Raw genomic sequence first — 23,200 nt, 5'->3', positions numbered from 1 at the left:
GGGTATTTCTGTATATTTTGGGGTTTGTATTGTGCATCGGTTGAGATTTACTTAAAGTAGAGGTGGATTCAGTTCGTCGTTTTGGGTTTTTCTCATGCAGATGTGCGATTTGCCCGTGTGTTTTATGGAGTGGGGCTGGGCACAATGCGTTCCTCCCCTCCCAATGGGACTTCCACTGCACCAGTGAACAGTTATCCTCACCACTGTAGGGGGAAGAAGGGGGTTCGAGGATCTGATATGTGCAGCAATGGGGATATGCACATATGGGTACGAATTTCCAGCATAACAGTTAAGTTCTTTATTTGTCCTGCATGGGGGGCGATTTGCCTTTCCCCAGGGAAGGGGGTTGTTCATTTACCCCTCTGCAATGTGTTGAAGGGAAGGCTAAACGGAGGCCTTGTATTTCATTATCAGTCGCACATTTAAAGTCCATATGAGACCCGCAAGCATTTTGTGTTTCTTTTAAAGTTTGCCGATGCTTTCTGAAATGCCTTAACGGCATAACGACTTGTTTCTGTTACGTCGCCGGGACGTTTTCACGTGGGACGTCTACGTGCTTAGGAAGAGGATTACAGAGGAAGCAATGGTCCACGCCGGTGCACGGGCAGGTATATATTTTTTATTGCCCATTTATAATGGGCTTATTCATCTCGGGGAAAGTGCCTGGTATATTTGATATTTGTATTTACATCGGGCACATACACATTTGTTTCAGAGCACGGCAAGGGAGGGTAACGGGGGAGAACCAAACGCCGATGGGTTTGGTTTTCCTATTTTGATTTTAGTTGCAGCAGCGGATCTTTGTGTCTTCTTGGCTGGTATCCTCATCCCCGGCTCCACCCACTCCCAAACAGAAGTGGTTTATGGCCGTGCCGCACACGCCAAGGGAATTTCATGGCAGATTCGGCTGCCGCCATCTTCACCCTTATCCAGTGGTGGAAGTGAAAAGTTTGGTGGTGGGGGGGCGGAGGTGAAGGGGACGACGTCCAAAGAGGCGGGGTTTGGGGGCGTAGTTGGCAGTTGACCTGCGATCAAAGGAAATGTCCAAAATAATCCATGGCACTGGTGATGTTACTTCACTATGTCAATAATAGTTTTGACCAGTGTTGCTGAGTAAATATTCTGTAAAATGCACAATGTGCATCCCATTTCATTTTTTTTAAAAATCCCCCTCGGGTACTATTCAAACAGGGTCAGAAAAGGAATGAATTGCCATTTACAACTATGGGTCACTTTTTCATTGGCGCCCTAGACAATTTTATGGCCCAGTCCGACCCGCACATGTACACTGGAGCAAACCTTACCAGCCATCTGTGCACCTAAACTACCAACAGCATTGTTAGTCTACACTGTGATCTGAGCTCGTGCAGAGGAGTATTTTAAGCAGACTGTGAAAGAATCATTAAGAAGAGCTATTACTCTAGCTAATGGTGAAAGAGCAGATGGTCTTTGGGGAAACCCTGTTTTTATTTTTTTGATTTAATTGTGTGAAACATTTTTACAAAAAAGAAGCAATTCAAGTTCTCCAGTGCATTTGCTTTACGTTTCATTAGCTATTATATTATTGTGTTGTACAGTACTATATACATACAATTTCTCAGGTAAACAATCCAACATATTAATAACCAACCTTTATAAAATTACAGCAAGTTTCTTTAAAAATTCTAAAACATGTATGGTCAAACTTAATTCGTTACAATTCATTATCCTCCACCATAGTTCATTCTCGGTTGAGTACTCCAAGCCTGCTAAAAAGCATGTCCGCAAATCAATCAATTTTGGACAAGACACACACAAGTGCTTTAGAGTCTCAATGTTTGTGTTACAGTGCCGGCATAGCCTCTGATCTTGCGGAATGTTCGGCGACGACTAAGAACTTTTTTTGTAGCTAACAAGTTTAACCTGAGCCTTAGCACTTGAGACCTAAAAGATCGGGAAGGATGTTTTTTAAGGTAAGGTGCAGGTGTGTTAAAACTTTTACATGAGCAAAGAAAATGATCCCCAAAACATTTGTATTCCATTATCTCAGATCTCAAGTTAGACCATACATGTCTACACCATTTTAGTTTTGCGACCTTTGGTGTCAGCTCCAGTTCCTCCTGAGGAATATTTGCCTGCTGGAGCATTAGTTGACAGTCCTGAACCCACTCCCTAAGAACCCTACAGCCACCCTGAAGTCTTACCAGGTTTAGTTCGTATATAGACGACCCTGGTGGGTTCAGTATATTTACCAGCAACTGGTGCTTGCCCCAATCTACCAGGGTTTGTACTGGTAGTAAGCCTAATTCAAACAAAATCCCTGCTAAAGGGACTGACTGCGGAAGTTGGAGCAAACCTTTCCATAATGCCCCCTCTAGTAATGACCAATTTATCTGCTGACTCCGAGTTTGCGCTCCATAGATTAATTTTGGGATTAATTGTTTATATAAGTTTAGGACTGGTAAAAGAGAGTATCTACCGAATTTTCCATAGAAAATTCTAAGTTGTATACCTGCCTCTACAAATTTTGCCCGTAAATCTTCCTGTAGTTCGGAACCAGAGAACTTGTCATAAATTGTCAGCCCTAAGTACACAAATTTATTTACAACTTCTATTTTACCGTTTTTCAAGTACCAGGGCAGCAATTTTTCCTACTCCCCTTAAATACCAGAACCTTTGATTTTACAATATTTAGTGCTAGGTCTAATTTTTCCAGAAACCCCTCTACGGCTAATAAAGCTCTTTGGAGCCCAATAGCTGTGAGGTCGCATAAAACAATGTCATCTGCATAAAGCAAATATTGGACAACCATGGCACCCAATCTTGGGGGGGAAAGTTTTTACAGAATCCATGCAACCTCCCAGTCCCAATAAATAGAAGCAAAAAAGAAAGGGTGCCAAAACACGCCCCTGTTTGTCTGTATCCAAGGGGAAAAGTTACCCAGTTCATCCAACCTTACCCTAATCCTTGTGTTTGTATGGAGGGCCACCAAAATACTTATCAGGGCTATGGGACACCCCCTATCGTACAATTTTTTTCCATAAGAGGGCCCTGTTAACCATGTCGAAAGCTTTACTAATATCTAAAAAAGCAAAGAATACTGGCTGCGCTTGCTTCTTTGCTTGATGTGCTAGTAAATCTAGCATCATACAATTGGTTGATGTACTCAGCCCTTGCCGGAAACCTGACTGAAAAACATCCAAGGAGTCTGATTCCACGGCCCATTTTTGTAGAGCTTTCAGCAGTATTTTCGCAAATATTTTATTTGAGGCATCTAATAAGGAAATAGGTCTATAATTAGGAGAAGACCTATCCCCACCTTTAAACACAAGGATTAAGGTTGCTGCTGACCAGGTAGAAGGAAACGCATTGCTAGCCAAAATATCCCCGAACAAAGCAGACAAAACCTGCAACCAAACTACTAAATTGCCTTTATAGGTCAGGTTTGAGAGACCGTCTGGGCCTGGTGCGTTCGAGGACTTACTTTTCTTTATCAAGATCTTTAAATCCTCCAGATCCATTCTATAGCACCCCTCCAGTCTGCCTCTGGCCATGTGACCGACTGGTCTAGACCTTCCACCCTATACAGATCTGAAAAATGTTTTACCCAGCCAATGTCACTAACCGCCTGTGCCTGAAGATAATCTTGTGTACCTTTCGGTTTAACTAGGTCCCAAAATATACCCGGCCTGTTCCCCAACATACAAGCCAGCATTTTCTCGGCGTCCTTAATGTATAATATGTACTTTCTGCCTTTTACCCAATTCCTATATGTTTGTTTTAATTTCCTCACCTTTTCCATATAGCCCGGAAGTGCAGATTTTTTTGAGAAGCCTCACTTCTCGGTGTAATTCCTTTTTGTGAACCTGTAATTCCTTTTTGTGAACCTGCACTTCTGTGTCAAAAGAGTGAGAACCCTTCCTACTTACCACCATCTGGGTTAGACCCCTATCTGTTGTTAACCTTCCTAGTAACTCCCTTACCATAGTAGGGTATCCTTCTGCTGTACATAAGCGGACCATCTTATTTGCTGGCAAGTTTACGATTCCAGACAAAAATGCCGCCGCAATTCTAGGGACCCACTTAACCTCATTCTTTCTTGAGTTTATCTCCAACCCCACAGTATATAATTCACTATATTTTACCACACCAAGCAATTTGAATTCCAAGAGGGAGTGGTCGCTCCATTTCAGGGATTTTATTTCCAGGGAAATTCCTTTTGTGATAAGATCGTGCGAAATGAAGATGTAATCTATTGTTGATTTCCACAGCCCATTCTGCCATGTAAAAGCTGGCGGTATGTCCATCTGTATGTTACCGTTAATTATACTTAGGTTCCATGCCTCCAATTCCTGGGTAATCCTCTTCCCTCTCTCCCGGGATTCCTTACAGACAGACTTTCTATCATTCTCTAGATACCACTTTTCATCGAGGCATTCTGCGTTAAAGTCTCCAACAATTATCACTGAAGCCCCCTCCTCTGGAAATTCTCCCAATAATGTGAAAGAAATTGCCATCAAGGCTTCTTCCAACTTATCCTTTAAGGGACTGAAGTAAACGTTTACCAGGAAACATTTACTTGTGGGACTCTCGTCGTCTTCTTGCCATTCTAAGAGTACAACCAGAATGTCTGACCTGTCTACCTCAATTACCTTCATTGAAACCCCCAAAGAATGTTTAACTGCTGTTAAGAGACCCCCAAACGGCCTACCCTTCGCTCCCCGTTGGGCCTTAACATAGACTGTGTTGAATCCATCTATCATGGGAGTATCTAACAAAAAGGTTTCCTGCAAACAAATAATATCAAAATTTAAAGAGTTCATGATTATTCATAATATTCTTGTACCCTCTCGAATTCCATGTAATTATAGACCAGGTAGACCATCATGTATGTTGGAACCGATTTTCCTCCCTTTTCTGGTTTATCCCTCTACCAAATGGAACTTGTGTATAACCTCTGGAACTATAAATCTCCTTGTTATATCTTTCTCTTTCGTCTTGTATCTTGCCTTTCTTTACTTGGTGGATGGGTACCAAACTTGATAAAATTGAGGGCCCTGTATCTGTAACTTCAAAACCAAGGGCTAGGAACCGTTCTCTCTCCCCCCCCCCCCCCAATATTATTTCCTTTAAGTGTGACCTTAGATGAAGTCTTACAATATCTAGGCAGTCGTCGTAGACGAATTCTACCGTTTTAATGTCCCCTGAGGATATCAGTTTCAACCTTTAAATTTCCTGCATTAAAGCCAAGATATAATGTCTGTTTAGGGGGTATCTATTAGAGCTTTCGAACAGACGACTCATGAAGACGGTTAACTCACCGTTAACAGGCGTCTTTTTTTTCCCAGTTTGGCTCATGCCTGGGATTCCAATTTTTAGGCGATCTTGCTTGCCCCATACTCTCTCCCAGCCCCAGGAACTTACATTTTGGGGACCCCAAACCAACTTCCTCCACTAATCTCGGGGTCGGGAGAGGGACTAATTGAGGAACCCTAAGCTGTGGCAGCATCCCCGAGACAGTCTTCTCCACCTCGGGTTTCGAGAAAATTGCATACAATTTAGGAGCTGGTAAATTTCCTGTTTCTACAGCTTCAACCAGAGGTTTCACCAGACCCCTTCCTACTGTTATAAATGGTGGGGCCGATAGTCCTTCTACCAACGGACTACTCTTCCCAACTCCCTTCCCAATTCCAGGTTCAATGTTTTTTATAACCTCTGGTCCCTTAGTCCATTCGGGCTCTACCTCTCCCATGTCTACTGTATAGACAGATATATTGCTTAAATCAAAAGATGGACTATCGCCCTCCTGTACGGCATCTAACACGGATGAAACCTTATCAGCTTCCATAACCCTTACTGATTCCTTGTTTAGTCCCCTTTTCCTATTTGAAAAGAAGTCCTTCTTTCTCTGGTCTAATGTCTCTATCAATTTGCATATGCTGGTCCACAGCCAACCTTAGGTTACGTAACAATTTCCGAGACCCTTTATTCTGTTGTGAAGGTTGGAGTTTACAGTTTTTAGGTTTTTTTAGCTGATGAGATTGCTTGTTTGTATTACTAAGTTTACTCACCTTTGGGCTACTACTTAGCGGCTTGATTTCCTGTACCTGTTCCTTCCCCAACATTGATACCGAAGGGAGGGCTATTTCTGATACCTCATGAGCTACTAAAACACAGTCTCCCTTTTGCTCAGCCTTCCCCCCCCCCCCCCCTGCATTCCCAAATGTTTAAATTCAGCACTATTTCCTTGTACCACCCCAGCCCCCTCAATGTCCATCTTATTTGGGTTTATAGTATTTAAAACCGAGACTGCCATTATGTAGCCTTCCAAAAAATGCACTTTACTTAGTACATCCTTCATTGATTGTCTTAACTCCCGAATTTTATGTATCGTAGCCTCTGTCCATAGAGTCCATGATTCTAGAGAGAACCGGGAATGATAGCTCATCTACCGGAGCTAGCTGATCATGTCGGGAGACTTCTTTAGTTTCAATAGCCTCTAGATCTTCAACCTCGATCTCTGGCTTCTTCACTAGGAAGTCATCGTCCCCTGATTTAACACTTTCACTGCCCCGGAGTAATAATGGGGAAGTCTCGTCCCTTCTCCCAATTTCCCTTTCGTACTTGTGACTGAACTGGTACTGTGACAATTTCTCCTTATAGCCCCATTGCTTAGGTGAGAAGACAGTGGATACTGGCTCTTTCCATATAGGGTCTCTTGGGCCATGAACTTTCCTAGAAAGTTCATGGGACAACAGGGGGCCCAGTATGGAAGTATCTGAAACTAAATCTCGCTCCACTGCCGTTGGTTCGTCAGCCAAGAAGTTCATCTTAGACTCAATGTTTAACAAAGTCCGGTTTATGTAGTCGTGCCTTTCCTCTCATCAGTTTAGATGAACAAGCAAATTGTTAGGATGAGTGGGTTCGAGTTACAAAGATAAGTACAATAGAATTTACATAAAACAGGTTCATAGGACAGAAACATCCACCGGTCCCCCTCTGCCCAGCTTTACTTTCCAACTGCCACGTAAGGAACCGGCGCTCACATCAAAACATTCTACTTGGAACACTCTGCCTAACATTCCAGCTTCAGACATCCACATACACTAGGTAGTGGATACCTATTCAGAATAGGTACCTCACAGGATTGCTAAATCACAACACATCTTCCCCCTTACACATCAACCACAAACTTGAGAATTAACACAAAGGGGGGAAAAAGGAACGATACACAAATTGCTACCCGTTACCATCCTAACCAAGCTCAATGCTCTAACTAGAAACTCTACACAAATAACCACCTGAAGCTTAATAAAGCAAACCCCATCAAGACACTCAACAAAGAAGTGGCCAGCCATTACCACAGCTGTTCTTGTAACCAAAGGGAACCAGCCCTGACACTCTTATAACTCATATACCACCACAACCTTTAACAACTGTCCTCATTCTCCCTCAATGTAGCCAAACATTGCTATTCTGGTTAACCAGCCATCCCAAAAACTCCAAGAATATTACTTGAAAATTGAGTGTTAAATGTACACCAACTCCCAAAATACCAAACAAGGAGAACGAACACCAGATCTACATCCTACAAGGTGATTGTGTAAAGGAGAGCACAGAGTAAAGGAGAGCTTTTAATTCCTGGACGCTTCCCTGATTGTTGCTTCTGCACAGCACTGCGAGCTTGCTCTTGCTGGAGAAGTGTTTCTCCTTCCTGACGCCCTGCTTCCTGGAGGAGGCGGGCCCGATTGCCTGCACGTGATCAATCACGTGATTTCACCCAGAGCTTAACACCGCGCTCGAGCCGCCCAAGCGGCGTTAAGCCCGACAGGGATGAAGGGCGCCGACTGTTGTGCGGCTGTTGGGCGCTGGTGGTGCCCTGAGGGAGACTGTGGAGGTAATTTCCTCTTTGGTCCCTCTAGAATACCCAACCAAGCCATACACAAATTGCAGGACTTATTCATCACGGTGTACGTGCAGGTAATCAGTTTATACTTCCTTTATATGTTTATCGAAGAACTTCTTTTTAAAAAAGTTAATACTTAGTACTTCAATTCTAATCTTACACAGCTAGGTGATTCTTTTACTAAACCTTATACCTTTAAGTGCCTACTTTTAGAAATTAAATATGAGTTCCATTCCTCAATCGTGCAAGATTAATTTACCCTCAGCAGTGTCAAACGTCAATACCTCATCAGATGGGGGCTCATCAAGACTAAAAAGTAGTCTCAAAAAAATTTCATCTTCTACGTCTATTATTTTGACTCCGCGTTCAAAAACACGAGCGAAAACTCAGCTTGCCAGTAAAGACATTAGAGATTTCTGCCCTGTTGTAAAAAACATTGTACCATTATTGGTTTTACCCACTACTCAATCTAAAGATGCAACAAATAATAGTCCCTCTACTGAACTACCTACCCAGGCAGTGCAACTTGTGCAGGATGAATTATTGACTTTGTCCGCAGATATAATGTCTGTAGAAAGTCTATCAGCACAGGACAATGAAAAAAATCCAGATACAAGACTATTAATACTGACTGATACCCCGTCAGCAATTCGAAATGTCCTTGCTAATTCTGAGTCACAAATTTCTCATAATTCACCAATATCAGATAACACTATGATTCAAGCTATAAATCAATCCGAGCAAAATAAAACTGCGAAAACACAATTAAATCAAATACCAGAAATTCAAGAGGATGAAATTGAGGATAACAGTGAAGATGTTTTTCCTGATGACCCACAACAAACATAGGTTATCTTTTGTAGCCGATCATTTAATAGGTCATCAATTGATTATCATCAACGTTGCTCTATGGACTCCACAATCTCTGAAGCTGTCGCATATATACTGCCAACCCCTCGACAGCGAGAATCATCCAGAGAAAAAGAAAGGGTCAATACTAAGGCTAGTCTATTGGAAGTTACCCTTGCGGCAGTAAACCAAACAATTCAAAGTTTGTTCAAACTATATGAATCTCTTGAATGTAAAATCAATTCACAATCAAGCAAAATAGATCAGATCTCGGCATGGATTCAATCATATCCAACTAATATACTAACACAACTCAATATGACCTGTTCAATAAACATTCAAGAAAAAAAGGACGAGCTGCACATCTGATGTCGAAACCGTTTCACTTAGCAAAACGAAATAATAAATCTAACCGTACTGAACGACCACAACTGGTCGATTTAACTACAACATTGAAACCTGTAGATAATCAGAGTACAGGTCAAGTGATAATGAGCAGAACTCCAGTCGTCTCAACTGCAACTCTGAAACCCGGGGATAATTCAAGTTCAGGTCAAGTGACAATGAATGGAACACCAATCTTAAAACAACCTATACCATCAATACATCAATCTCCATTGAGTCAATTGGTATCAGTTTTGGACAAAGTTTCTCTATCTGTACAGGGTCAAAGGAATGCACAACCTGTTTATAATGCTGATTTAAGGCCTAAAACAGTTCTCCAAACTGCAGCATATCAACCATCAAACCAATCAATAATAGACATGTCTCAAGTTGATCAACTAAAAGCAGCAGTTGACTCATACATTCTTCGTTGAACGCATGAAATAAAAGACATGGAATTTAATGTATGCACACAGAATATAAACGCGCAACCTATTTCAAATCAAGACCAGCAAAACGCATATAATGCAGAAAATCACTGCTTGAATCCATGCGAAAATGGAGTACAAATATCTACAAAGTCTCCAGAAACGTTAAACGTAATAAAAACTGCCAATACAGCCAGTCCCTGCTATGAACAAGAAGACAAGATCAAACTAATAATTGAAACATATTTAGCGACTCGCATGGACTTGGCTGCAAATAACCCAAGACCCACGCCCGAAAATCAAGGAAGTTACTTTTGCTGAGCAACCGGAATTACAGAGTAATAATAAACAATCCCAAAAATCAAATAAAATGATAAGTGAATTAAGTCATAAGAATCCTCCTAATCCTAAAGGCTCTGTAACAAAGTCACATAAAATGGAGCAACAGCATAAAAAGAAATTTGTAAGCTACCATACTCTAATCTTAAAATGTCGAGCTGCCCCATATCCACAATATGATCTGTCACGCGCTAGCGTACTTAACATCTTCAGTGATATGCCGGAGCTAGGCGACTTAACGTCAACAGATATAGATCAGGTCAAATTTATTTGTGATTCAAACTTGGGAATTGTTCGTTTATGGATAAAATCAGGGCTCGTTATGAATTCATTGTGGCAAGTCAGATTAAAGCTCTTCTCGATGGGCTTTCTGTTAGCACAAGACCCGGAAAGAAAAAATGCAAACATCGATAATGAAGAACCAGTATTTATTAAATCCATAAATGCCGGTTGCCTGTGTTCTAATTGCAACCTAGCTGTCTGTGGGAGTGAATATCCTCCTGACTCTCATTGTTACAAGAAGTTTTGGAGAGAAAACTCAAACCTATAAAATTATTAAGTTGGAATTCGAGAGGATATTCACATTTACTCACAAATCATAATCCAACATTAGAAGACGCGGATATCATAATGTTGCAAGAAACTTGGATATCAATGATCCCAGTTTGGGACAATCATGACATTGTAATTAACCCAGCTATCACAGCTCAAAAGGGACGTCCGATGGCTGGGCTTATGGTTGCCGTCAAACTGGGATCTAAAATCACACTTCAACCATGGGATAATCCAAATAAGTATATACAAATGGTAAAAGTGTCATATGACCAAGAAACACTGGCACTAATTAATATTTACAGAAACTCAGCGGCAATTACGGACGGTTGCTTTTATAAAGCCTTAGCGAAGATGTTTGAACTCATTGCCAAAACGAAAGAAATAACAGATATTGTATTAGCAGGAGATCTTAATTTAGACGCCTTTTAAATGCAACGCTGTGAAGAAAAAACAAGAATTCCATAAATGGAACAACTTCATGGAACAATTTGGCATGCGAATGACCAACGGATCTCTCCCTGGAGATATCCCTCCGCAAGCTACGTGGCAAAGAGGTTCCTCGGCAAGCACTATTGATTATCCATACTTGTCTAACAAGAAATTCATGACGGCAAAAGAACTTAAGATAGTGAAGCAAACTTGCAGTGATCATCACATACTCTTACTCACTTGGTCGAGAGATAAAGGTGAAGTAGACACTAGTTCCCAATGGATGTCACAAGAGTTAATAGTTAATCATGCTAAATCTCGTTTTAAGTGGTACCCATCGAGACTTGCAGACCTAAATAACAATTTGCTACGACAGATCGATTTGCAGACTGCAACATCATATGTAGAACTGCTGTCTGCCTATAAAACCTTTTTAGGGCACCAGCCCATATATATGATCATTTGGTGTCTCAAAAAAAAAAAGATCTACGCAAAGAATTAAGATCTGCAAACCGACTTCCTTGGTCAGAAAAGATTACTACGTGTAAAGCGCTAAAATCGCGCTACAAAAATTGGTTGCGTTCTCGTAGAGAACAGATGTCTCAACAAGATGGGGAAACTTTCCTGGCAGCTACACGGAACAAGAACTCTGCTCAAATCTGGCATTTACTTAATTTAACATCAAACTTAACCAACCAAACAGCTCAATTAAATGGTGTTTCTGAGAACCAATGGATATTGCACTTTTCTAAATTATACATGGATAGATCCTTCCAAAAATATGAATACAAACGTCAGGGTTCATCAACCTGGAACCTAGAATGCTCGGAAGAGATCATCGAGGCACTTATCATCAAATCCTCATCTAGAGCTGCAGGCCCTTACGGCATTAGCAATTTCATGCTAAAACAATATCCATGGTACTGGGCAAAAATTTTGAACAACATCTTTAGTCATTAGTCGAGTTTTGCAAACCCAGAGAATTCCAAACTCATGGCGCACTTCCATCATAGTTCCGATATTTAAAAAAGGAGACCGAAGTATACCATCAAACTATCGTCCGATAGCGTTATTAGATGCACCAGGAAAAATCTTCACTCGATTAGTTCTATTAGCATTTAATAACTGGACAAAAGAAAATAAGCACCGAGACCCACATCAAACTGGATTTGTTCGTGGGTTAGGGACGTCAATCAATCTTATGACTCTTAATTCCCTAAAAATGCAAGCACGCTATACCAAAACCCCTTTATTCTTTGCCTTCGTCGATTTTAAATGCAGCATTCGACTCTGTCTCCCGTATAAAACTGTCTCCCGTATAAAACTATTTAAAAAATTAAGCAGTGACAATTGTCCACAAGACATAGTAGACATAATATATGCCTTACATTCAAACACGTCTATCCGGGTTCGTCTATCCACCATCGGCTTGCTATCAACAATAATAGAAACATCTAGAGGATTGAAACAAGGTTGTATTTTGGCCTCAGCGCTCTTCAATTTCTTTATTTATGATGTCCAACAAGTTTTTTCCTCGATCTTAACAGATTCTCCCAAAATGAATGCCACAGTGATACAAGCACTGTGGTACGCTGACGATTTAGTTTTAATATCTAGAACACCTATAGGTCTCCAGAAATTAATATCTGCGCTTTCAACTTATTTTGAAGAAAATGAACTCTCTATGAACATCAAAAAATCCCAGATACTAGTGGATATACCAAGACGTTCACCAAGATTCAAGTTTGTATGGATGTTCAAAGATATTACTTTAGATATTGTATCCAATTATAAATATCTGGGAACGCAGTTTGAATCAAATTCAACAACCATTGAACACCAACAGTCGCAGCAAAATAAACTGATGGTTGCAACCTCCCAATCAAAAATAATTCTTCACAAATACGGCAAATTTTCCATCATGCCTGTTTTATGTTATTGGTTACAAAAAGTGACACCTACACTCCTCTATGGTCTGGAAACACGAGACATCATCGATGCTAAAAATCTAGATAGATTGGAAGCTAAATATTGGAGAAGCCTATTGCATTTACCTCAATCAACCCCAGTCTCATGTATCAGATATGAATTGGGACTTACGTCACTCCATGCCAAATACCATTGGCAACTTTGTGCACTATTCAGAAAATGCTTAGTAAACATAGCTGCGGATACTGTTATAGCTACTCTGTCCAATTACTTATTTTCATCTAATCATAACTTTGTTGCAAGATGGACCTGCTATGTGTATCAAATTCTGGCTACAGCGGATGTAGATGTTGAGACCTTAGTTCAAAATCCTGAACGAGCGAAGAAAAAAATCTATCTTAAAAACTGGCTGACTAATCGAGACATCTGTTTAGGTTATAAAAATTTAACATCTTTATCTTCCCAGACAAAAAACTGGGAATTGTTGCAAATTATTTGATTAAATCGCCCTCACCACACGTCCGTATGGCGATCATGAAATTGCGTTTCAACTTGTGGCCTACACGAGATATCTTGGCACAGCGTAGGCAACTAGCTGTTTCAGATAATTTTTGTAGATTTGTAACAATTTGTTTCAAAAGAAAACCTTAGAGCATTTAATTGTTGAGTGCTCCGCATTATGCTCAATAAGAAACAACATGTATAAAAAACATCTATCCACTGTTGCTAATATCCAACCTAGTCTGAGATGGTCTTGTTTACTAAACTCACCTAATATGAGTGTACTCATTGCCTCTGTCAACTTCATGAACAATCTTTGTTTACCTATGATAATAGATGATTAATTTTTTTTAAAGAAAAATATAATGCTATTCAAATAGTATGAATGGATACTTGATGAATTTTAATTCCGTGAAAAATTGTATGTATCTTGAATTATTGTATAAAATTATTTTGGTATGACAATCTTGTAAAAAATCATTAAAAACAAGTTAAAATAAAAAAAAATAAGGTGATGGTGAAAATCTGATTTCCCTTCAATTCAAATGAAACGCTGCAAAACTATTGAATGGACCTTACCTCATCCAAAAATGGGGCACACAGAACCCACTGAAAAAACTGTACGTAAAAGTGTAACACTGGTGCAACTGTCAATGCTCCAATTGACACCAAATTTCAAATTCCAATGCAGCTCTGCAAAAACTATTCAATGCTTTTCAAAATCACCACACTTATTTATTTGCATTTTGAAAGCGCACAGCTGCCCTCGGGCATCGTGGCGCTGTGAAGTTTTACTTGACATAGGTGAATCAAACGAAGACAATGACAGTGGTTACAGACATAGCTAACGTTCCGAGGTTACATGGGAACGGTGGGCATAGGTAGAATTGTAAATTACAGCCATTATTAATATTGACGTGGAGTTTGGGATTCACTTAAATAAGGTGGTTTTCAGTGCCTTTTTAAAGGCCATCAGGGAAGTTCCAGCTCTCAGTTTGGGAGGTAGAGTTCCAAGATTTTGGAGCTAGAACTTCGAAACTCAAATCGCCAGCTTTAGCTCTGTTGAAGTTGGGAACTGAGAGTTGGTTTGCGTACAGGTTTCTTTTGGGTCTGAGTGTCTGGACTGGTTGTATACGTTCAGTAAGGTAGCTAGGGGCGGATTGGGTAATGCATCTGTGGGTAATGGTGAGAGTCTTGAATTGGATGCGTTCTTTGACTGGGAGCCAATGGGCATTTTGCCTTACTAGGGAGATGTGTTCCCTCCTAGGAATATTGAGGGCCGCTCTCAAGGCGTTGTTCTGTGTGATTTAAAGTCTATTAATGTTTCTGGCTGAAGTGCCTAGTAGGAGGACGTTGCAATAATCCAATTTGGCACCTATGGTGGCCCTAGCAATGTTGAGGCAGTTTACAGTGGATAGGTGAGGCTTTACTGCATTGATTATTTTAGTTGTTCGTGCTGCTGAGGAGGAGATGTAACTAACATGTCTGTCCATGGACACGGTTGAATCTAGGTATACTCCGAGTTTTTACAGCAGAGGAGACTGAGATTAGAGTTCTCAATTAAGAAGTTACTGTATTTGTTGTATAGTTTACTGAGGGATTCTTTCGGACTCACCACTAGGATCTCTGTCTTGTCTCCATTGAGACAGAGGCCATTGACTGCCATCCAGGCCTGGATGATAGCATGTGTTTTGTAGGTTTTTTAGGTCTTGGTCGTAATCACCAGATATAGGGAGAAGAATCTGTGTATCGTCGGCATAATTGGTGAATGTTATGCCAAATTCTTTTAAGTCGTTGAATAGAGGGAGTGTGAATAGGTTGTATAATGTGGGGGGGGGGTGCAGGAACCTTGTAGTTCTCTGCAGTTGATAGGGGAGGGAGTGGCTGATGCTTGGTCTGAGTAGACCCTCATAGCTCTGCCTTCCAAGAATGATGAGATCATGTTGTGGCCCCAGTGGAGAAGTGAGCCGTATTGGTGAGGTGTGTTTTTAGGGTTTTATGGTCGACTAGGTCGAATGCTGCCGACGGGTCAAGGAGTAAGAGGATGGCACATTTGCCTTCATCCATATTTCTTAGGAGTTGGTGTTTTAGGTCGAGTAGTGCTGACTCTGTGCCATGGTCTGGACGGAAACCAGACTCTTGCCTAGGATGTTGTGCAATTCAAGGTAGGCTTGTATTTGTAGATAAGCAGCCTTGTCCAGGATTTTCAGCAAGAATGGCACTGTTGTGATTGGCCTGTAGTTGTTAGGTGAGTCTGGGTCTAGAGTGGGCTTTTTTTTTTTTTTTAGAAGTGGACGAACCCAGGCTTCCTTGAGAGAGGAGGGTACTGAGCCAGTGGCAAATGATGCGTTGATAAAGGTTGCAATGAATGGCACTAGGGACTCGGCGCAGTCTTTGATTATGTTTGCTGGACAGATGTCTCCTTTGCAGAGTGAGGGTTTTATTTGTTTCATAATGAGTAAGACCTCAGGAGTGGTTACCATTCTAAAGGTAAATGGCAGTGGTGGGTTGCTATCATGTTGGATAGGATGTTTAGGGAGGTCTGTGTTTTGTGGGGGTATTTGGGTAGATTGTCAAGATTGGCTTTGATTTTCTTTTGGAGTCGGTCTGTTTTGTCAAGCATAGCCTTCTGAATGTCATTACATCATTTCTCGTCTTTGACCGTTTGGACGTGGGAGGAGTGACTAGCTCATTGAAAATAGCATAGTTCTTTTGAGTGAGTTTGGGCATTGTCGATTCTAGTATTGTATGTAGCGGCTTTAGCGTTTTTTGTATTGTTTCGCAATAGTTGGGTATGAGTCACGCAGAAGGGCAGGATTGCCATTTTTTTTAAGGGCGTGTCTTTTGAGTGTTTTTAGGTCTTGGTTGAACCATGAGTAAGCGTGAGATTTTTTGGTCTCTAATGGGGCAATTGTGTCGATGACCTCTTTAATAGTGGTGTTGTAAAGTTCGACTAGTTCTTTAGTATTGTTAGAGATGGGTGATGCTAATGTTGAGACTTCTAGGAGTGGGCGGATTCTCTCTTTAGTGAGTAGTTTTTTTTTAGATCTGGCTAGGGCAGCTGGCATGGGGAGGTTTTGAGTGACTGCTGCATTAGTTGGGATGTAGAAGTGGATGAGGTGGTGATGGGTCCAAGGTTGTGGGGTGATTGAGCTGATATCTACCTTACAGTTGTGGTCGACTAACCACTCTAGTATGCAACCTTTAGTGTGAGTGGCAGAGTCAATTCTTTGGATGAATTGTAGGTCCAGAAGGGCTTTAGCAAAGGTTTTGCTGTGTTTGTCTTTTGTATCATTGAATCTGAGATTCAGGTCTCCTAGGAGTATGGCTTTAGTATGGTTGCCAGTGATGGGGTCGAAAACAAAAGGATCGAATGCCTTTTGATAGACAGTCAAAGGGTCGATATTTTTTTTTATTTTAATGGGGGAGGTTCCCCCCTCAGCCCTCTGTTTTCTTTAATACATTTTTTACCAACCCAAACAAAAAAATATATATAACAAAAAAAAATTCGACCCTTTTTTTTTCAATCCTTTTGCATTCGAGCAAAAGGCCATTCGATCCTTTTTTTCGATAGTTTGACTGGACACCCTTTAGTATTTGGTTTGAGGTTACCTATGAAGTGTAGGATCTCGGCTTGGAAGTTCAGGAGTGGGCCTGGAGGCCGGTAGATAAGGTGCATTGTCATGGTGTCCCTTAGGTGTGAAGGAGATTTTTTACTGATATGGCATCCAAGTTCTCATATGTGATAGCTTTAATTTGTCTAGCCTTCAGTGTTTCTTTGACTATTAGGCCACACCATTGCCTTTGTGTCCGTCTGTCTTGACTGAGTATGATGTACCCGAGGGAAGGGACTGGCATAAGGCTGGTCCAGAAGCTTCACGAAGCCAGGTTTCTGTAATGGCTAGGGCGTTTAGCTCAAGGTCGGAGGTTAAATCATGTATTTCTGTGGCATGGGCTGGTAATGATCTGGTGTTAATGAGAGCAAGTTGCATTTGGGAAGGTTTAGTGGTGTTTGGTGGTTGGATGCTGGGGTTTCGAAGTAGGAGTGATTGTAGTAAGTGGGAGGAGCATCTGCAATGTGAGTGGTGAGTTTTGGTGTGTGCTGTGGTTGTGCGGGCTCCTAATCTAGTGTTTCTTATGTGCAGTGGTGGTGTGTGAGATGTGAATCTGGCAGTGGCTTTAGGCTTAATGACAGCATTAGTGGGTGGAGTGGCTATGGGGAGGTGGTTATGGCCCTCGTATGTGATTAAGGCTGGTAGGAACGGAGTAGGGGGGAATGTAGACCGAGTATGGAGGCCTGTTGGAGTGTTGGGAGGCCATGTGTAGTATACTGGAAGTGACCTTGGGTAGGGCGTGGATAACCTGAGATGGGCAAATGCAACTTAGGCTAGGAACATACACAGTAGGCAGATTCGACTTAGGCTAGGAACATACACATAGGTAGATTCGATTTAGGCTAGGAGCAGACACAATGGGCAAAATCCACTTGGGTTAAGTGCAGACACAAAGGGCAGATTGAGCTTGAGCTAGTTAGGCCTTGGCTAGCAGATAGGCAGATATTGCCGTTGCATATGCTAGAGTGGCTAGGGGTGCCAAGTAGAGGGCAACACAGGCTGTATATGCTAAACCATGGCAGCACAGTGGCTGTTTGCGCTAGTATGTGCAAATACACAGAAGTACCCAAGATAAGGGGGGTGGCAGAGTGAGTAAGGGTGGAGTGCAGATCAACATACTGAGTTAAATACTTGCAAGGCATAATAGTTACATGCAGGGGAGGCTTAATGACCGCTTTAGTGTTACATAGATCAGTTAGTGTCTCGATTTAGCAGCTTAAGTTGCTACAGGTGATAGACCTGAGGCGGCAGTCCCCAGTTGTGTGGGGAGGAAGAAGCCGGGCTAGATGTAAGTTTTAACATGAAAGGGCATCAATAAACAATTTGCGAAGAAGCAGTATTCTTGTGTACAGTACCTTTAACGGGGGGCATCGTTAGGTAGATGGTGGGTCCTTTGCGCAAAGGAGCAGCGTTCCTGGTAGGTAGCAGGGACCAGCAAGGACAGGCTTGGACCGGAGTAGTGCCTAAATTCCATGCCTTGTTTCGGGCCGGCTTCGCATTCCGGAGAATCGAGATTGGCTGCTTGAGCCGTGGAGCGCCCAATCAGCTGGTGGGGCAGGCTGCTTGCAGGCAGTGAGGCATACAATTAAATTAAAAAGATGGCGGCAGCCGTTTTGGAGCGGATAGAACCCTTGTGGTTCTTAGTGGCGGGGACGGAGGCTTTTCCTTATGTTGCTGCTTTCATTCAGGGATGTGTGGCAAGCGTAGCTATTGCGCTCCTCGTGCAGGCATAATTACCATTTTTCTTCAGATACTGGGATCATGCCTGAAAAATGGGCATGTAGTTGGTGGGGGATCCTGGCCTTACCTGCAGTGCAGGCAAGGTGTAGATGGTGCTGCTCCTGCAGCACGGTGCGGTCTCTGGGTCCACATGGAGGGCTTCATGCACTTAGTTACGATACTCACTCGCAGGAGTTCCTCCACACCCACATTTTGGCCAGCGAATTGAAATCTAAACATGGATAACAAATGCAAAATTTCCCAATGTCCATAGTTTAAACTCGCAGATCTGGATTAAGTGGTCCTGTGGAGAAAAAAAAACAATATTGCAATAAAACATGGTACGCATTAAGACTAGATAATCTTGTCATTGAGTGTGAGCAACACATCACTCTTCCCAAGTGGTGACAACAATTTTAACCCGCACACCATCCAAACACAAAACAAGCTGACTAATTCAGCAAAAAGAAATTGTGGCATCCAAATTTTTGTTGCGCCATATAAAGTTCCACAATTTCATGCCTGCAGAGTCACAGTTAACGGGTGTCTGTAAATAAATGATCAGGTTAGTGCAATAATATTGCTGTGCATACATATTAAATGCAGTAGGTCATTAACATTTCGAACACTCCCAGCACGATCACTGTGACCACACCACGTGCAGCATTACTCGCAATATGTATATACACCATGTTTCTCTGCCCGAATTGATATTCATATTACCAACATAGAATGAATAACATTTGAAAATGATACAAAAATAACGCTTCCAGTATTTGCAATCACATTGCTCACGTTGCAGTCCACAGAGCAGGGTTTGCCAGACAAGACTGTTCACGTTGAAGTTCCCCTTGCAGCTGCACTTCCATTAGGCAGACTCCAGAGCTTAAATGGATTTAAGATCTTAAATTATAATTCTATAGTTCATGTGGTGTAATTGAATTCACTCAATAGCAAAGGAACTCATTTTCTCACTGTCCGATGCATGTTAAGTAGCACGGAGGGTACTTCCTGAAAGTTCGCTTAATGACCGATGTACGTTATTGAACGTTGAAAGGGTCTTTTACTCAAACATGGCACACTTTTCCTCTGACAGCAGTTGTTGGCCATCAGAACACTGAAGTTACGCCGGTAAGCACTCACTTGAGAACGTTGGAATCTGAACGCTCTGCTCCTTCGCCAACTCCCCACGTTGTTTGTGACATCAGTAGTCACAATACGGCAGCGAAACTAGGTGGAGCTCCAGCTATCCAACTGTCATTACATGGCCTGGCAAAACTAGATATAGCAATAACGTTCTCTTCACTGAACTTTTCCATAAAGGTTTCCAACAATTCTGAACCAGTGACTTCACATACTCCACAGCACCATTTACATCACAGCACCATTTACATCACAAGGGTGGCAATGGATCAGTGCTCTGCACAGAAATGTTCAAAATTCCATATCTGCGCTTCTCTAATACAGCAACACTAAGGCTTTTGACAAAGTCGAACTCCATTTCCTCATAGACTGGTTTGATCACCCATTGCTTACTTCTTTTTTTAAAAGGTCTTAGTGTAGCGAGGCATCCTTAGTCCTAGATTGTTCACGGCCGAGATTCTCGTTATGGGCCAAGACCGCTAGTAGAGTCCTATGTCTCATGCCCTGTATGCTGAAATGCAAGCGCTTTGGCCTGTACTTTAGGCACATATTGTGGAACACCTCCAAACCTCCTGTGTGACAGAATTCTGTCAGGGCCCTCAAATCTCTTTATCTTCTCAATGGCTTTGTGTGTTGGTGAAGATGGATTCAACCTCTTCTTCTTCCGTGCCTCCACTGGGGACAAAGGGCCATGTTCACATTGGTGGAAATGTAGGTTTTCTGACCAGCGGTGCACGTTGGTACAGTGGTGCATCAGTGACCGCCATTTTTCAAGTAGTATTTCCATTGACCCTTCACAAGTTTTGGAGCTCCACAAAAGATGGTTGCTGATAGACTGGGACCACTCTGAAATACTTTCCAAACCTTTTTTCTTTTCCCCTGCAGCCGAGATTTTCTTATTGATTGATTTTAGCAAGATGCCATACGTCAAATTGATGTTTAATATGTGGGAACTGCTCTCTCATTGTCTTGGGAATTGAAACGTGTCTGTCTGTGGCTATGAGGTCGATGTGCATTCCCCTCAATTGCAGATATTCCACTGATTTTATAAATCCTAGTTTCTCCATGGCCACTGAGGATGTACATTGTGTTACCTGCACGACCACCAAACTCACAATTTTCTTACTATCCATGTCCTGAAAGTGGTAGGTGCAGTACTTGGCAGAAAATCCAGGGCTGTCGCACTGTCCATCGCCGGCTAGCCTGAATCGTTTGCCTTCGAATGTACTTGCTAGAGACAATTGTTCAATTTTCCAAGCATCACTAATGGCCGGAAACAGATAATCATGTTGGTATTTGTAGTACTGCGTTTTTTAAATGAAATGAAATGGAGTCCCACAAAATGAAAGAAAGACTAACTTTCTAAAACTGGAGCCACTAAAAAGTGATGCAGCTGCACACAGTAGATTGCCTGCTGGCAGTTTCCCCAGCATCGGTTGTGCAGACCATGAGAACGTATATTGTAATCTACAGGCGGCATGTATTGTGACGTTACTGCCTTGTTTTTGACGAGTCACATGAATCAATGGCTTCCCACATACTTTCCCTCTGATGGAATGTCCACATTTCAGCATACTTATAATATCCATCAAACAACTGTCGATAATCATCAAACAACTGTCGAATACTATGTATTTGCCCTCTTTCATTAGACTGTCATCCTGCGTCAAAGTTGTTTCGGCCTGTGACGTTGAGGACATTTCACCACATTTGAATGAAATATCGCTGCTATCAAGTTCTGATTCGTCGATGAATGCTGCTGCTGGTTCATTCTGTCATTTCAACATCTGCTACTTCAACATTGATGGGAGAACACAACAATATCGACAGCTTTTTTGGTGGCAATTTTTTGGCGGGTGTAGATTGTGTAAATTATCTACTTCAGAGCTATCTTCAAAACATCCAGTATCATGTTGTTGCGGTGGTGCGGTCGTATTGTAGCAATGGTCCTTTACAACTTTACTGGATTCTCCGGACACATTCTTTTCTGTACATTGGACATGAGCATCCCGAGTCTCAACACGCCGCATCTGAATTAATAGTTCCTCCATAGTGTAAATGGTCTGGCAAGCAACATCTCTCATTCGCTTCACTGTCTGTGTATGTAGTTCGTAGACCCACGGGTAACTAGAGGACAGATTGGAAAAGGGATGTTCAGTTTAAACACAAGATAGTATAGTACAATTGACTTAAAAAAACATAGTCCCCAGCACACACAAATTTCGTTATGAACGGTTTGTAACTAACCTTATTTTTGTTTCTTTTCTATGCAGCTTTTTTGACTCGACCTTCAACATCTGCACGCTGTTGCTCCGATACGTATCCGCATGTCTCCCCTTCCTCCTGCGCTGCAACGACTATTTTCTGTATCCACATAGACCGCACGGAATGAGGCTCCATCGACTCCCTGAAACATAGTATTTTCATTACTGTGTATCAAAATATTGTTAGCATAAAACGCACGTGAGGACGAACGCACATATACATCTCAATAGCCAAACACGATTTAAACATTAAGTATTCGAGCTCTGATGACCTAGTTCGATGGAGCCGTCAGTATCCATACCTCTGGCTCTGCATGGACTGCCACGAATGATTGTATTAAAGAGGAGGCATCAGCAACTCACTGAAACACAGTACTTGCGTTAGTATGGTTTTCAATATTGTAAACATAACACACACTTGGGGTCGACGGCACAGGTACATGTAAAGAGATAACCACAAATGTTGCATTGTCTAAAAGAATCAAGGAATATTTAAATATGATCAGATTTAATCGACTTATTTCTCCGATTATTTTTTTAATTTATTTGTTTTTAGTTTTTTTTTTTTTTTTTTTTTTAAAACCTCTGCATCATCTAAATGGGATCTTGTGATTGTAGTGGAAGCTCCATCGTCTCCCTGAAACACAGTACTTGGTTAATTGGGAAGAAAGTATAGCAAATGGAATCACAGTATATGATCACGCTCGGTGGAGCTGTCAGTATCCATACTTTGTGCTGTTGATGAATATCTAGGGCTGTTGTCAATGTGGTGCGCACTTCCGAAAGCTGTTGTGCCGATTCGTATCCGCATGGTCCAGCCTCCACCGGAATTACTTGAATGTCAGGCTCCGCATCATGTGCGTGGGTTGACGATTCAACAACTGCCTGAAGCATAGTATTTGCATTAGTAAGGATTACAATATTGAAAACACAACACATGCTTGCGGTCGACCGCTCGGGTACATATCAACGGCTAACCACAAATGAAACATGATGTAGAACAATCAAACGACAAGTGTTCCAGTCCTGATGATCACGGTCGATTGAGCTGTCGGTATCCATACCTCGCAATGTGGTGGACGCTATAGCATCTCCCTGAAAGACAGTACTTGCATTAGTATGGATAACGCTAATTATAACTGAAAACGAACACCAGGGGAC

At 41.8% G+C, this 23,200-nt stretch overlaps 1 protein-coding gene across 8 annotated transcripts in view; it reads left to right on the top strand.

Annotated features, from left to right (window-relative positions):
- The window catches only part of SOCS5 (suppressor of cytokine signaling 5), a 120,801-nt gene that overhangs the window by 953 nt on the left and 96,648 nt on the right, over positions 1 to 23,200 (top strand). The window contains exon 1 of one of the 8 annotated variants that reach the window (XM_069608438.1): positions 507 to 608. The exons of 6 other annotated variants lie outside the window; for them this stretch is intronic. The gene's annotated coding sequence lies outside the window, so the exon portion shown is untranslated. Of the gene's footprint in view, positions 1 to 506; positions 609 to 23,200 lie in introns of those variants that run through there. One more of the 8 variants, XM_069608435.1, reaches the window with a different exon arrangement.

This window comes from Ambystoma mexicanum, chromosome 4q, assembly GCF_040938575.1.
Source record: "Ambystoma mexicanum isolate Mex_15411 chromosome 4q, UKY_AmexF1_1, whole genome shotgun sequence".
Taxonomy (NCBI): Eukaryota; Metazoa; Chordata; class Amphibia; order Caudata; family Ambystomatidae; genus Ambystoma; species Ambystoma mexicanum.
This window is presented reverse-complemented; position numbering and strand designations above follow the sequence as displayed.